The following is a 17,283-nucleotide window of genomic DNA, read 5'->3' as shown; positions in this document are numbered from 1 at the left end:
TATTACAAATGACAACCTACGTAATAATACATTTAAAAACATAGCCACTCACCTCGCAAATGTTTAAATTATGCTCATATCCCCAGTAGGATGCACCAGGGGCAGAACTGGAGTTCCCAGGGTAAATGACCTGGTTTTCCCAACCTGTCCTTCCTTCTGCATACACTCCTAGCGGCATCGATTAAAAATGACTGGGGAATTATAGTTAGGTTAGGCACCTTGTTGAGTCTCCAGCCTTTCATTTTAATGTAAACTTTTTAATAAACAAAGGTGCATAGATCCTAACTGTATAATTCCATGGGTTGTCACAAAGGGGATAACCCCATGGGAGAAGCCCCCAGATCATAAAATACAGGGTCCAGCCGAAGTAACGCCTGTGTGAGTGTGGTTGGCAGGGCATGTGAATGTCTCACACGAGATGGGCAGCAATTTGCACATTTCACTAAAATGTCATATGGTGTGCTTGAGTGTGATACACTCAAGAGAGTTACATACTTATAATTTTGTAATAAAAGATTTTGCAATGAAAAAAAGGCATTGTTTGTGCCAGACCCTGTAGAAAAATGCCAGGCCCTAAAAGTCTTTTCATCCCTCCCTCCAATTATAACCTACCCCACAACCAAATGGGAAAGCGTTTCCTGAATTGATAACATCTACCTTAGTTGTGCCTGGCTTTGAACTTTATGTAAATGGAATCCAGTAGGTTAATTCGGTAATGTAATCATTTATGTCTAGCCTCTTTTACACTATATTTCAGATTTTCGTGCAAGTTGTGTGGTTATTTTTCCTTGCTGTATAGTATTTTGTTATGTACATGATTTTGATTTGTTTGCATTCTCCCACTGATGGACATTTGAGTGTTTTCTAGTTCGGAGCTACAACCAAAAATGTTTGTGTGATCAGTCTGGCGTGTGTCTTAGCTAACACAGACATGCATTTCTGCTGTGACATCGGTGAGCAGAATATGGTTTTCCATAGTGACTACACCAATTCACACTCACACTGGTGGTACACGGAAGTTCCAGTCGCTCCATAATCTCACCAACATTGACACTGTCCTTTGCATTTCAGTCACTTTGGTGAGTGTGTAGTAATAGCACATGGTTTTAATTTGTGTTTCTTTGATAACCAATAAAGTCTTTCTTCACTTCTTTATTGGCTATTATATATCCTATTTTGTGAGGTGCCTGTCCATCTTTTCCCCATTTTTCAGCTGGATTATCTACCTATTGCTTATTGGTTTGTGGGCTTTTTTTAATATACTCTAGATACAAGGGCTAAGAGTATTTTTGTTGGTAGTGGATTTTTATATTAAAGTATTTTTCCTGCTCTGTCTTGTCTTTTAACTGTTTGATGATAACTTTTATTGAATGAATTCCCTAGTTTTAATGTAATATACTTGATCTTTTCTTTTTTCATTAACATCTAGCACTTTTTACATCTTGTTCAAAAAACCTGAATTACCCCAAGGTCACAAAGGTATCAGTCCTTGTCTTTTTCTAAAAGAGTCACTCCTCACCTTCCATTTCCAGATCAGTAATAGATTTCTGTATATGACGTGGTGTGGTGCCCTCGGCCTCTCTGACAGGACACTCCCTCCATCATTAGATATGGGCAGCAGCACCCCTATGGGGACGAGATGTGAGTCCCAGGATGTGGCTTCTGGACCGTATCTTTCCTTCCACAAGCACCAGCGAAGCAGACCTCCAAGGCTAAAGCCACGCCTACACTCCTCACCTGGCATGCGCCGTGCAGACAGCCACCCTGCGGTACGTGCTTTGGAGCATAAACCCAGCTCATCGGCTCCACAATCTCTCACTTTCTGGTCTCTTCATTTTCTTGAAATTTCTAAGATTGAAATATTGCCGTGGGTTCAAAGTATGACTTGTTTAGGACTTATGCCCCTTCTATTCCACAAAAGCACTGGAGAGAGATGGAAAAGGGGTGTTTAAAGAACTTTTATCTAGGTGATCCCTCCTGAAATGCACATATTCTTCCTGAAAAGGAAGAAAGGCCTCACTAATACTATGCCTGTTAACGCAGAGGTCAAGACTCATTTATTAGCAAATTTTAGCTGTCACCTAGGATATCAGCCCCAAGGTCTGCAGCAGGTGGAGCATATGAGTTTGATAGTGACTTGGGAGGGGACATTGCAGTGTGTGAAGACTGGAATGTGGGAGGTGGCTTGTTTGTAGGAGCAAAACCCTGGAAGCAATAATCATATCCATCACTAGGGGAGAAACTGGGAAAACACACCCTGGGATAGAACGGAGCATGACACAGCTATCTAAAAATAATGGGCCCAGGGCTTCTTCGGTGCTAAGATGGAACGAAGTGGACGAAGCGAGATGCAGATCGGATTGCAGGTGTTAACAGAGTGTGGCGAGGGTGTTGGGGAGCCTGGGATAAATGGGGGGAAGTAGCATTATGTTCTTTTTTATTGCTATTTTAATCATAGGAATGTCTCCATTTGGGTGAAAAAGTATGAATGCATTTAAAAAGAATATAGCTTAAGCTAGGTGGAGTGACGGGGGGGATGGTGGGGACTGAGGGACCCAGAGAAGAGATTCGGGCCCCTCACATTTTAGCAGAAGAGCATGAAGAGTCTGAGGGAGGCGCTGCCGAAGGGGAGGGGGCATGAAAGGCAGACCTCACTGATGAGGTGATTCTGTCCCGTGCTGCCAGAGTTAATGCGTGAGAAAGCGAGCAAGAGGCTGCCATCTTCCTGAAAATGCAGGCGACCCTGCTAAATGTGGGAGATGTTGGAGACCTCCCGGGGTGTGCAACGTCCAGCTCACCCGGGACCGCACACAACACAACAAAATACCAGAGCCCCACAGTGGCCGCACGAAACCTCCCCAACGGCATGCATTCGGGGAGCCAGCGCTCAGTTTCAAGACGCAAGGCTTGCGTGTGAACTACGTGATGTCAGGACAATCTCGGTGGACCGGAGGTCAAGGGACCTGCACCCTGGCTCCAGCCCTGTCACCAACGGCCAATGGGACTTTGGTGATGCAACTGACCTCTGCAGACCTTATTTTTCTCTTCTCCCAAATAAGGGTGTTGGATAAGATGATGCCTCTGTTTGTCCTCGGGGCACAATCTCAGCTTCCACGGAAGAGCCTCTACACTCTTCCCAGGATAGACAAATATCACCACTTAAAAACAAGAAGGAGTCATGTGAAAGGTTTATTCTCAGGCAAAAATCTTTGAAGTCGGAAAGCAATAGTCTCTTGCAAAAATTTAAAAAAAGAAGTAAAAATGCAACATTTAACACACAAACCTCGCATAATAAAAGCAGCTCCTGGCCTCTGAGGAGCTGCTGGAAGAGGACTCCCAGCTCCCTTCAGCCCAGACAGAGGAAATGGGAGGTGTGGGAAGGGAGGGGAGGGGTGACCAGAGTGGGGAAGTGGCATAAGAAGCAGAGCTGGCTCCCTTTGTGGGTTATTTAGTGACTACAAATAAATGCAGATTTTCTGACGCCAAGAGAAAAACCTGTGGAAAGAAGCCAAGGGCCACATTTTCCGTCTGAGTGTGATTATATTTTCATTTGTGGGTTTTTAAGGGAGGAGGCGAGAAGGGGAGAGGGCTGGAAGATCTGAAGGCATGGACTGGGGGTGAGTGTCACCAAGCAGAAGGTGTCAAGGAGGTAGACAGTAGCCAGGTGAGCAGTGTATTGGTATGGACTGTCAAAAAAGAATGCCCAGCCCAAGAAAAAGTCTTATGAGCATTAATTTGAGCAAAATGACAATTGCTAGGGAGCACAGTCTCAAAGAACTGAGAAAATGCTCTGAAGAATGGCAGTTTTGCAGCTGATTTTTACATTAGAATCAGGGGAGGAGGCGTAAGGAGGGCTGTGTGAAATCCATTGGTGGTAGATTAAGGGGGCGGGAGAAAGTAAAGAGGGGAAATCTGTGGGATTAGATAAAAACAAAACAAAAAGATACATACTTCTTTTACACTGGGACAGGGCAGTTAACATTTACAGCACATACACATGTATTCAGGGAACAAGATAACAGCGAGGGAGGACCCTGCAGGGTCCTGAAAAAGGAGATAGCTTTGACATTTCAAAGGCAAGCTATCTTAGATGCAAGAAGACAAGTGAGGTAAAGATTGACTTTTGCCAACGAAGCCACAGGCCCAGGATGTGCCTCCCCACCACGACCTGCTTTTCCTTAGGAATGTTAATGCTCAGACCATCCTGTGGTTACACCTAGTCTCCGTTTGTAGGGCCTGCCACACGGGCCTCCCCTGAGCCATCAGGGTTGGTGCTCAGCCCTTCTCTGTCTGCATCATCCAGCCCCAGAGAAGCAAGGGTGTGAGAGGAAAGGTTTCAGCAAGAGAAGTCATGTACATGTCGGGGTGGCAGTGCTGATGGGTGGAAGAGGAACGGAAGAGCTTCGAAGGAAAATCATCTGAAGAGTAGGAGGGACGACTCGGATTCGTGCTTTCAAGTTCACTGACAGCACGAAGACAGGAAGACAGGGTGTGGGGGACGCGGGAGGAACAAGCCCCAGTGCCCTCCCTGTCTGATGGCGCACCGGCTCGGGAGGCTGAGCCTGTCGGCTGGGAGAACGCCCGGTGCTATGCACACCGTGCACTTGGCCTTCACTGAAGGTTGGCTTTTTGGTCCCATCACTCTCACATTTACCACAGAGGCAGGCTACGTCCTCCCAGAGTGCAAGTCCAGAAGCGCTCGTGGGTCATTTCTAGGATGGCACGGTAGGCTTGGGGACAATCTAGACACTTTCAACAGGAACTGGAATAAATGGAAAGGAAGGGCTTGTACTTTGGGAGAATGAAAGATCTCTCAAAAAGATCATGAGTGCTTAGGCAGGGACTGTCCTGGGAGGGAACACGGCTGAGCCACCAGAATAAGTGGGCACAAACGGTACACCTGCAGCGGTGGGGCCTCAGACAGTCCTGGCGGCTGCTGGGAACGTTAGGCCATTCATGTTTTCCTTCAGCGTTAGTGCCTCTTAACTGATCCAGTATGTGTGTTTTCCCCGTTCCCTGTCTCCTCCTTTGTTTATTACTCACGACATGTCCCCGGGTGAGTCACCTTGCCTGCCTGGCATCAGTTTCATGGGCTGAGCTGCAGGAAGCACAAGATTCCTGCCAGCTTGGGCATTCTTGCGTCTGGGCTGGGGAATGGCAGCCTTGGGCACGGCAGCCTTGGGCACTTCCTCCTCAATCCTGTCCAGACACAGCGACTTACCCAGAGAAATGCAACCGTGGCTCTGGTCTGAGCTGGAGAAATAGACCAAAGTGGTGGCTGAGTTCAGATGATGGGAAACCCAACCAGCAGACGTGGATGTTGGCTTGCACGTAGGAGGCAGTCCTGAAAGTATTCGTTTGATGAACAAACAGGTGGTTTTCATCACTCTTTGGTCCCGGGCTTTATTGTCATCATGAGTTTAATGGGAAAAGAACAACACACAATTGAAGCTACCCACGTTCACTGGGGTAAAAAGCAGACTGTGTCAATGTAGTGAGTTTATTTTGGATGCATTAGCAAGTGTGTTTTGTGTGTGTGTGTATATGTGTGCCCCTCCATGTATCCCTACCCCTGCCTGTGCACACCTGGGCTTCCCAAACAGCAGAGAACGATACGGAGAGAGACTAGGAGAAAGAAGCAACCCAGAAGTCAAGGAAATAAGCTGGGAGTGGGGAAAAGAACAGAAGTGGAAGAGATAGAGAACAGGAGGAACATTCTCACCTACATTCCAAAGAGTCCACAGGACTAGCTAATGGGTCTGATAGCACGGTTTCAAATTTTAACTATTCAGCATTTTAATGACATTTCAAGCAGATAAACAAAATTGCCAGTTCAAAGGGCTGGCTCTCACCAATGTGTTCTTTAAGAAATCAGCATTTATGTGAAAGATTCATTTGGGAGATGATTTTTTTCAATGATTTTTTAAAAATTTTAGGAAAGTAGTCACTTCAGGGAGACTTTTCCAGATGTTTTCATTGACAGTGGAATAGACACTGAAGTTAAAGCTTTGATATTAATGTATATGTATTCAAATATAAATATAAGATGTTATTGGAACAAAAATGTAAGCCAGTAAAGAAACTGGAATATACATGTACCCCAATTGAGATTTCATTTTTAAACATTTAAATACATGTATTAGTGGAAGAAAACAATTATACTTAGAAAAAAATTTTTATTCTTAAAATATTCTCTATCTTCTTTTCTCGTGTTTTCTTAGGAAGCCAAACTGCATGTTTCATAACGGAGAACAGAAATAATCCAAAGTTCTCTGTATCTTTCCAGACACCCAAACACATCCTTTCTTCCCGCAATGCCTGATCTACAGAGTGAACTTTAATAGCAAGGTATCGCTGAGATCGCCCATCGGGATGCTTAAGGAACTGAGGGTCAACATTTGATTTAAATCCTTAAAGCGCCTGTGTCTGTCCACTGTGCCTGATTCATGCTTAAACGCTCACTTGACGTGTGTATTCGCATTGGAAGGGCGAGGAGAGCAGGGAATGGGCGGGGGAAGAACGAGTGATGGTGTTTTATCCCCAAACATCGAGTTAATTAGACTAGTATTTAGTTCGCAAAACAAATATGTACCAAGGAGAGTTTGCAAGCTGGACATTTTCTAAATTTTATTCCTGTATGTGAAGGATACTCATTAGAATCTAAAGTTAGAGCTTTTAAATTTAGATATTAATAAGGATTTGTTTTGTGTTATATTTCATTAGTAGTAAACTAATATGACTAAGGGTAGTAATTAGATTTTCCTTTTCAAAATAACACTCTCTCCCTTTTCCTGCAAACTTCTACTTGATCATGTATTTAGTCTGTTCAGAATTACTGTTAACCTTACTTAAATATTCCTTAACAACAATGATTCTAATGCAGCACTAAGTAAAACCAGATAGTTCAAAAGCTAATAAAACATCAATGAAATTATTTCCCACTAAATCTTTGCAAAAGAAAAAAAATGCAGATTTCAGTTTCTTAAACGGCCGTGTCACAAACACAGGCTTATTACTGAAGATGATTACTAAGTGGAGAAAAACAACCATCTGCCTTTGAGGCCAGCGAGATCACAAACTAGCAAAATTTCTCCTAGACCAAGGACGAGACTGGGAGCCCCTGCTCAGCTGAAGGGGCACCTACAGAGCCACCAGCCTGGCTCCTATAGAGCTTCTGACCACCTCCCCCTACCTCTCTTTGCCTGCAGGACCAAGAGTGCAGGAGCAAGAGGATGGGCCAAAAGCCGGAAGTGGGCTGGCTGAAGAACTTCTGGATCTTGGCCTAGCTCAGCCCCTTCCTGCCCAGGGTAGCTTAGTTGATCAGAAACGAGTGAACTGCAGGCCTGAAATCTATCCCTCCGCTACCTGTCTTCACACCCTACACTTTCATCCCAAGCGAATTGTCAGGACAACTAATGTATGATATCAAAAAGTTTGTAATAAGTTACTTGTTTGGATAAAAAAAAAAAGCCATATTTCCAAGCAAAGTGTAAATGAGAGGTAATGATTTTGCCTTTCTCGGTGGATATTTGCACTTTCACAGAAAATCAGAGCAAGGAGCAAAGTAAATGGCCTAAGACGCAAATGGATAGCTCTCCATCAGGGGTTCACGACTTGGCTGCTCATCAGAATCTCATGGGGGACTTCATAAAATACCAGTGCCTGGGCTCCCTCTCCTAAGACTCCCATTTCGTTAGTCAGGGGTGAGTCCTCAGCCTTGCGATTTGTAAAACTTCCCCAAGTGACTTTAAGGGGCAAAGCTGAGGCCCTTGCTGTACAGTGAGAGAGCCGATCCTGGAGCTGGAAGAGGAAAGCTGATGAGCACTTGGGGGTAGTCAGGAGGAAGACTCTACAGGTAGGATATTTCCATTAGAAGAGCGACTGGTCTGGGGCAGAGCTTCTCCAACGTTAATATGCTCATCTCCTGGGATCTTGTTAAAACGCAGGTCCTGATTTGGTAGGTCTGAATGGCTCCTGAGATTCTGCATTTCTAACAAGCTCCCAGATGATGTCTGAGCTGATGATCCAAAGGCCACATTTGAGTGGCCAGGAGCTAGATGACCTTGAAGAACCTTCTGATCCTAAGATTCTATTGTTGTCTGGACTGAGAACATCACGGCTTTAGGAGATATTTTTCCAGGGAGAGAGCGCGAACGCGAACGCTTGAACCACGGGGTGCTGTTTGCCTAGCCCTGACAAAATGAACAAGCTTGCCAAGGAGCAAAACTCCCTTGACCTATAGTTGGGGGAGTCAGGCTGAGGCCCAGCAGAGAAGCGAATGTGCTGAGAAAACGTGCCTGAGCTCAGAGGGAGCCCAGGCACCTACTCGGATGCTCTGCTGCGTAGGCCTGGTGTAAGCTTGGGAATGAGGCACGAGAGTAAAGTATGAAAAAGGAGGAATGAGAAGGAGATGTATGATACTTAAGTATATAAAATGATTTCAAACAGTACGTATTTTACATTTAAAAAATTGTGAAACCATATTTGGACAAAAACACTGAAGATAAATCTAGTAAATGCATGTAAAGGAAAATCATACTAGCTCTGAAGGTCAGCGGTGGCCAGGGCCTTGAAAGGGGAGGGGCTGTCTACCAGGGGCTCGATGTATTTTGGGGGTGATGATGGAACTGTTCTATATCTTGACTGCGGTTTTCCAGTTGTATGTGTTTGTCAACTTTTTTAGAACTGTATATATACTATATGTAACTTTCACCTCGATAAACCTGAGTTTTGAAAAGTACATATTATGTCTTTTCTATTTTTAAATTTGTTCTCCCTGTATTTCCTTAACCTTCTTTCATAGCTAATATTTCCTGTTTAGTCAGGCACAATGCTAAATGTTTACGATTATGTTGAACCATTTCAAATTGCCATCTTCATAGGTCAAAAAATGAATTATCAGCTATTCCATGTGATTTAATCTAATATTTACTACAACCCTTTGAGGTGGATACTATTATCATCTTCATTTGAGGTGCAAAATAAGGTTCAGGATGGTTAAGAAATTTTCCACAAAACACAGTGAGGAGGGAAGCGGATCCAAATATATACGGATAACCAACAGAGAAAAGTGGTAAAACACAGAGATCCCCAAAGAAAGAAAAAGGACCATCCATCACCCAAAGTAATGACATTTTGCTGTATTATCATTAAATGTTTTTCTAAGTATTCAATAAAATTATTCTGATGCCTTTTTCTAATAATTGAAGAGGAGAGATACAGACATCGAATACATCCGGTGGAGCTAAAAATGAAGATTCTGTCTTATTTCAACTTGCCAGGCATTTTGAGAAATGAAAAACAGTTTAATGCTATTTTACGCACTAACAGTTTTAATTTTCCCCGCCCACTCATCTTCTCTCCTCACTTTCTACCGCGTAATACTGGAGTCAATTTCACATATTTAAGATGGCTGTTGATAATTATCCCCAGTTTCCAGCGCAATGGAGCACTCAGAAAGAGCCTAGAAATACGGTGTCCATGCAAATAATTACCACCTTCATTTATCCCCAGGGTCCTCTTCCCTTCACCCTCCTGTGAGTCATTGGTAACTATTGGCTTCAGGATGAATTCAGTGTGAGAAGTGGAGGAGCCACATTGTAGAGTTAATTCCAGCTGCCAGAGAGGCTCAATAAGCCCCCAAGAAGCTCTTGAAAAATCAAAAAACTCTTTAAAAAGGTCTTTTAAAGTAGTTTTTCATGTTTGGCCCCACCAAGTAATAACGCATCTTTAAAGACAGAGGGAGCGGGAGACAATCAATATGCTATTAAGACACTGACACTATTAAGATAGGATTACACGGTGAAGAAATTGTGAAACCTTTAACTTTTTCATTTTCAGCCAGAAGAAATGAGGGAAGTGGCTTTTTAAAATTTATTTTTATCTGAATAGCCTTAGGTGATACATTTCTGTTTTGTTTTGTTTTGTTTCATTTTAGATCAGGGAGTTCACCTTCAGCCCACATATAATGAAGAGATCAAGTTAACCTCCTATCTTTTTCAGTGCAAGGCTTTATCCCCAGGTCTGGCCAGGCTTCCTGGTTCGGTGGAAAAACCCAGCTACTTATCCAGTAAAGACTCTGTCCAATTACTGCCCTTATTCCATGAGTGAAAATGTAGGAGCTTAGCCAGAATGACTTCCAAAGAGTTTGGCTGCACTTACACTTTCACCAGGGCTCGGGAACACTTCCTAAATGGAAGCCAGTGGTCTCGAGGGATTGCTTTTAGGCTGGAAGGATCACTGGGAGTCGCTGCATTCCACCCCTAATTTCACAGACAGTGAAATGAAGACCCCGAGAGGTTAACTGACTTAAGACCACGCAGATAAGTAGATAATGTTGGATGGAAAATCACCCTAAAACCCTGTCCTTTAAAACAGACCAGTGACCTCCCTCTCGGCCTCTACCTTAGTATCACTTCAGGGAGCTTTACAAATCCTGATGCCCAAGCTGCACCTCAAGTTAATTAAAATACAATCTATGGAGTAAAACCCCAGGCGCCAGTGTTTTGGAAACTTCCAGCAAGGTCCCCGTGTTCACCCTCCAAATGCACAGGTTGTTGGGCAGAGCCTCACACTGCTGTGAGCATTCACTCTTCAAGAGGCAACTTATCTGCATTACCAGAAGCATTTGGTGTGCATGGTCCTGCACATACTCCAGACCAAATTTTGTCCTTTCAACCTTAATGACAGGTAGACATCATGAGTACTATTTTACACATGCTTTCAGCTTTCTGTCTTCCAGGCTCTCAGTAGGACTGTACTTCCTAGCATGTTGTGATTGAGTGGCATGTGACGTGACCAGTGCTGGCCAATGAGTTGTGAGAGAACATGACTTCGGGCTGGAGCATGTAATTGCTGGTTCAAGCCCTTCCAAAGCTCTCATTCCTTCTGTCCCAGGGATCAGCCACACTTCACAGACTGATCAGGCTGTAACCCTGGATCCCAGAATGAAGTCAACATTCTCAGTGGGTATGTCGCATGAATGAAAAAGAGACCTTGGTGATTTTAAGCCACTGAGCTTTTGAGATTCTGTGATACTATGATTCACTACATAAACCAGAAGTTACTATTATGTGAAAAGTAAATTATCTTTAGAAGCAAGGTAAGTCTTCTCCCCCAAAATCAGAATTCAAGATTCCATTGGGTATTTTCCCCCTTATTCTGTTGAGGCTGGATCATAAATATTTATTTAATCTTGACCCAAACCTTTGGAAGTCCTGTCTTGTTTCTGGCATTTCCATGGCTATTTCCCAGCACCATCAAAAGTCAGCGAGGAGAATCGCATGGAAGAGTCCCAGCTGTTCAGCGATGACCAGCTCTCTTTACGAGACGGTGCCTCCTCAGTGCACACACAGGACTTCCGCTACCATTACCGCTGCTGCAACATCTCCCAGTGGACCATGCCTGCACTCGGTTTTGTCTCTTTACACTACTGAGTTGTTGCTTTAAAGTTGTTAAAAGTCTCCAACAAGAAACCTCATTTGCTAGTAGAACCCATATGGTTATCACTGCAGACAGACACTCGGGGTCTGAATAGATGACCTCTAATTTCCTTCTTGGACTCACACATTAATATTCTTATTCCCAAATATAATACCTACCCCTTTTTCTTCTTCCCCAGAAGTTATGGTATTGACAGAGGCCCATTGGAGCCAATGTATATAAAAGGACTGTCTTGGAGGAAAATCTCTCCTGTCTCCAACTAAGACCATGCAGGTAGAAGAATCAAGATGTATCAGTGCCAACTCTGGGCTTAAATCCAGCCCAGATGAGGAGGACTAGGTTACGGGAAATTGATGGTTAGAGTCATGCGGAAAAGTGACTGCGAAAAGGCTGCGGAGCTAGCACACCATCTCTAACAACCCCCGACCAGACCATCAGTAATGCGTGAATTTCTCATGCAGTCAAACACAGCTCAGAGTACAGCCCAGCACTGTCAGGGGGAGGTGGGCGAGCTGGTTGACCTAATAGTGAGTTTCTTCTTCATCTAACGTGTCAGAATCTATTACTGGAGTGCTGTTCCTCTGCACATAGTAATGGTCTTGTAGGTCAGGGTGGCCCTTCAAAGCCTTCTTTGACTCATTTGACTAGGGTCTCGTTTTATGTGGTTGATGAAACATTCATTTTCAAGCATTTACCTCCATTCCATTGATTCCTCTAGGAAACGTCTCCCCACCCCTAGTGCCCAATCCTGAAACCTTTAGTGGCTCCATAACTTCCAGAATTTAAAAAAATGTGAAGAAAGGAGGTAAAGGTAGTTTGCAAAATAGTCAAGAAGGTTCTAAGAACGTTTTTTTGTTGTTGTTGAACAAGGCATCTATTTCTATTGACTGAAGTTAAGATCTTTCAAGTTTGCTCCAAAAAGATGGTTAATGAGTTGTTGTAACTGGGCAGCTACCCTGGTACAGAGGAGAGACCACACAATCTGGAGAATAAGAAGCTTCCAATTCAGGTCTCCCTCTATCACTCACCAATTCTGCGACTGTGACAAAATTAGGTGTACTTCCCGACCTTCGGTTTTTCATTTTGTAAAATGGGATAATAATAAACCTGTTCTATCTTAGCTGTTGCATTGGGGTCCAATTAGTTAACATACTTTTCAAACTCTGGGCTGAATATTATTATTGATTTGGGAGTGTCTGAATGTTTAATCATAATCATACCAAAAATGGGTTTTGAGAAGCAATAAAAAAAAGTATTGTGATGACTGCCATTTACCTTCAAAATTTCCAAATTGGCAATGTTCTCTAAACGTGCGCTAGTTTTCACAAATACTCAGAGGCCATTATTGCTCTGGCGGGACACGCATGTTGCAGGGGTGGAGTCTAGTACTGAATAAGGAGGCCACGTGCCACAGGCAGCTGCTGTCAGCGCTTCGGCCATCTTTATCTCTGATCCACACCAGAGGGTTTGCTAATTAGCAATATGAGTATGAACAGTGGCTTTTCATTGCTGAAAATAGTTGTGCTTGGGGTGTCTGTGGACTGGCTAGTGCAGTGGTCAGAAAACTTTTGGTAAAGCATCAGATGGTAAATTATTTTTGGCTTTGCAGGCAAATAACCCCAGTCACAATCCCTCCAACTCTGTCACTGTAGCACAAAATCAGCCATAGATTATATGGGAATAAGCTGGCATGGCTGTGTTCCAATGAAACTTTATCTACAAAAACAGGCACAGACCAGATTTGGCTTGTGCACTACAGTTTGCCAGCTGCTGGGCTAGAAGGGTTTAAGAATATAAACCTCTTCCCACATTAAAATGGTTCCCAAGGTTGAATTCCAAAACAGTTCCACGTTCACTGCTGGCTTGGAGGGTTCTGGTTATCTGATGGCAACTCTGCCTCTAGGATGTCATGGCCTCTGCTCTAACTATTCCATATGAACAGGGACATCTAAAAGGACAAGGGCCTGAAGTCAGAGAGTTGCATGCTTTTAGGGCTGCTTGTCAATAATGGTCGTGTGGGAGCAGAGTTTGTCTTTCTTGCTTTTATTACCCACAATGTGGCGATCGGATTGGAGGTGTGGAGTCCTCACCTACCTCTGACTACTGGCAGAAACCCAATAAAAATAAAAAGAACTTGAGGACCCTATACTGCCATGCTGGGATAGGCCAGTTCACAACAAAATAAGAAAGCAGACAGAAGGGAGAAGAGCATCGCCACGAATCAAGGAGACAAGAACTGATTCTGGAGAAAGGGACCAGGCAAGCAGAAAAGCCCTGCTCCATGAAGTCACAACCACACAGAACCCTGCCCTCCAGAGCCAAAGGTGACGTTGTCTCCGTGTGTCGTTGTGGCTGGAGAGCCCACCCCCAGATTCAGTAGCCTTTTAGCTCCGGGAAGGCAGCTCTTTGACTCGGGGCAGCAATTCTTTCTTTCACAAAGCTTGTTACTGTTGGCACAAGCGCCGCTGTGAATTATGGTACCCACTTAGAAAGATCGCCTCCTTTCCAGCTGCTGACACCAGGCAGAACGTCGTCACCCCTCTCACAGGGACCGTGAGGGTTAAGGGAACAAGGTGTCTGAGGCCTGGCCCTTCATAAACACTGGATGACAGGGGTTTACCACTGCGTCCCCCATAGTGTACTACAGCTTCTGTCCCACAGGGACCCTGCTTTTTCTTCTCTTTATTAAACCTCTGCTCCTCCCCCTATGCTTTTATTCACAAAATTCTACAACTTTAGGGCAGAAAAGGACACGCAAGATCATCTAACCCAAGTTCCTCATTTCATTTTGAAAACCCGATCCTTGACCAGTGAGAGAGTTTGAGGAATTGTTCCTTATCTACACATTTCCATATGGAGACATAAACCACATTCATATTTAAAGCAGGCTTTAGAATTCCATGGCAAACGACAGGGACTAAAGTGTGTTATTAATCTATGCCAACTAAAATGTGGGTCAAAAATAATTTAAAAATACAGGAAAATAAAATATGGAGTAACTTTGTCAACAGTTCAAGTCCCTGTAATAGGCATATTTCAGAGAAAAATAATATTTGCCTCCTCTAAGGCTTGGGGAGCCCAGCCACTTCACGAAATAATTTCTGAAAGCATTCTGAAAAGTCCACTCATTCATCTATTCAATCAACAAATTTTCATAAAATACCTCCATGGTTAGGTTTTCCTTCTAAGGTTTACACTAATAATGATAAGTGTAGAACTCCCCAAACTATATCTCTGACCTTACCCAGCCCCTCCCTTTGCATTTCCATTTCGCTCCCCATTTGTGTAGATATTGCCTGAACTTCATTCAGTCAATGAATATTCATGAGCCCTGATGCAGTGTCGGCCACAAGTCTGGGCACAGGGGCCACACAGCAGAGAACAGGCCAGAGCAGCCCGCCCAGCTTTTATGAAGCTGATGTTCTGGTGAACTTTCTGAAGTTGATATTCCCTGGTGCCTAAACATGTTGAAACCTAAATGCATTGATATTCCAACCGTTGCTGAGTTCATACGGTTTACCGGGCGTCTTCCCACGCAGACTCTCTCCATCCCTCACAACCACCTTGGGAAGTTGGCTCTGTTATCTAGCTTGTTCCGAGGAGGCTCAGCTTTAGTAGCGAGGGGTGGGGCCAGAAGCCCAGCCTGGATCTTTGCACTCCAGGCCCAGGACAGGTGCTCCTCCTCTCTCTCCTCCTCTCTCCGCACCCCCTCCTTCCACAAGGGCACTATGATCTTGTCCAGATAGTCACCCTTCCTAAGCCACACGTGTCTTGGCATCTTTAGCCAGGTTGGCCTTAATTCTCAGTGCCGTTGGTCTGCTCCTCTTGCCCCTCTCATCGCCGCCCCCCAAAACCCCCAAACATCTCTGCCTCTTGCCTGTTGTTCTGCTCGGCAGCGTTAGGTCCTGGCCACTGCGTCCACCTGGCAGCCAGGCCCAGAGAGGCCAAGCAAGTCACTGGCTCCGTGCATCGTGGGGCTTCTTTGGGAGATTCCTCCCTAGTAGAAGTGTCCCATGTCAGTCATTGAAACCCCCCAACATTATCATGCAATCATAGTCCTTTACAGTATCTCTCAGATTTAAAATGCTCATACCTTCTGCTCCTTGGTGTTTAGTTAGCACGCTCACATGTGCAAAGTGACATCACTGGGCAAATATGTTCTCTGAAATATTACGACGGCCAAAGATTAGAAACCACTGAGTGCCCATTGATAGAGACTGGTTGGACAGGGCATGGTGTATCTGTAAAATGGAATACTACATAAAAAAGGAAGTTCTTTAGGTATCGCTATGGAAAAGTCTTCTAGATGATACTGTTACATTAGAAAAGTTTCAAAGAGTATTTATAGCATATTTGCATAGAAAAATACAAAATATACACAAGTTATATAAAAATAGATAAGATACTTTTGAAAAGACACATAAGAAACGGGTAGCAGTGATAGTTTTCAGAAAAGGAGACTGGGCTTCTAGAAGGAAAGGGGAAGGGAAGGACCTGCTTTCTCACCAGGTGATTTCTTTTGTTAATGCTGTTTGGATATTGTATGCATTATATTATCAACTCAAACAATAAATCAAATTACTTGAAAAATTAAAAAATAAGATGCCCATAAAAGATCTGGGCAAGTCAAGAACAAAGGCAATTTTAAGTGTCTCTGGTGCTTCCTTGGAGTTTGAGGTTTGGAAACCTAGGAACGCTGTTACTGTACTTTGCTTGCCCATACGTCTATGTAAAAGGCTAAAAGCCAAACACTACTGAAGCATTAGCAACTACAGGTGGATGCAGGTTAAACAAGAATTGCATATGTTACAGATGTGACTTGCGTTTGAATTTCTATAATCATCAACCTCATTAGGCTTATAAACCCACTGTTCTCTGATACTATACAAGTGAATACTTAGAACACCATTAGGAGCCCATTAAACTAGAATCACAGAAATTTTCCCTGTTAAACAAATCAGGAAAAGAAAAGGGAAGAAAAAGTCATTTCCAGCTAAACTTAGAATGGAAGCATATGCCTGGCCACTGGTAATCACAGTCTCCAAACTCACTTAATTACCAACTTAAAAAACAAATGCGGATTTCTCAGATGTCACGGAGTCTGCGTTGAAAGAAATATCAACTTGAGAGGATGATGACAGCATGCTGTTGCGTGCCCATGGCCCCCTGCGTGAAGTCCGGCAGCTTCAGAGCGGGTTGGCCATCTTTTCCCAGGATGCGGTGTGGGTGGGCAGAGGCGACTCTGCCAGCTCTGTGAACAGCCTCCTCGAGTAGAACTTGGACACGGCCACAGACCTCTGTGTAAGAACACAGGGCAGCGAGGTGCGTTCCTCCCACTGAGCCAGTGGGCGTCCTCGCTGAGGGTCACGAGGATGGAAGCCTAGGAGCCAACCCCGGCCAGTTAGACACGGCAAACCGAGATTCTGAATGTTACGGTCACCAGGAGTGTTAGCCTCGTCTCCCCTCCCCTCCCCATGGCAGCGGAGCCCTCACAGACTGACTGCTGGAACAAGCGTTCACATCTCGGTGTGGTTCCTGCTCATATTTAAGGTGAGTTGGTGGGAGAGGCAGCAGAGGAAGAGGAGGGTTCCACTGCAAGCACTGGTCAGGACCCAGGATCCTTCCTTCGATCCTGTGGCCCCGCCAGCCCCAAGGCAGCGACCGAACGTGCTGGTGTCAGGGACCCCCGCGGCAGTCTGGTGAAGCTTAAGGACCATGTAGAAAATAAACCACTTCAGATTGCAAAACCAATAATATTGAAATACAGCTCTCCCAGTATTTACCAAATGGTGTTGTGTGCACTTTCTGTTACAAGGACTTCCACAGGGCCACGTGGTGACG

The sequence above is a fragment of the Desmodus rotundus genome, chromosome 1, assembly GCF_022682495.2.
Source record: "Desmodus rotundus isolate HL8 chromosome 1, HLdesRot8A.1, whole genome shotgun sequence".
In the NCBI taxonomy this organism is placed as follows: domain Eukaryota; kingdom Metazoa; phylum Chordata; class Mammalia; order Chiroptera; family Phyllostomidae; genus Desmodus; species Desmodus rotundus.
This window is presented reverse-complemented; position numbering follows the sequence as displayed.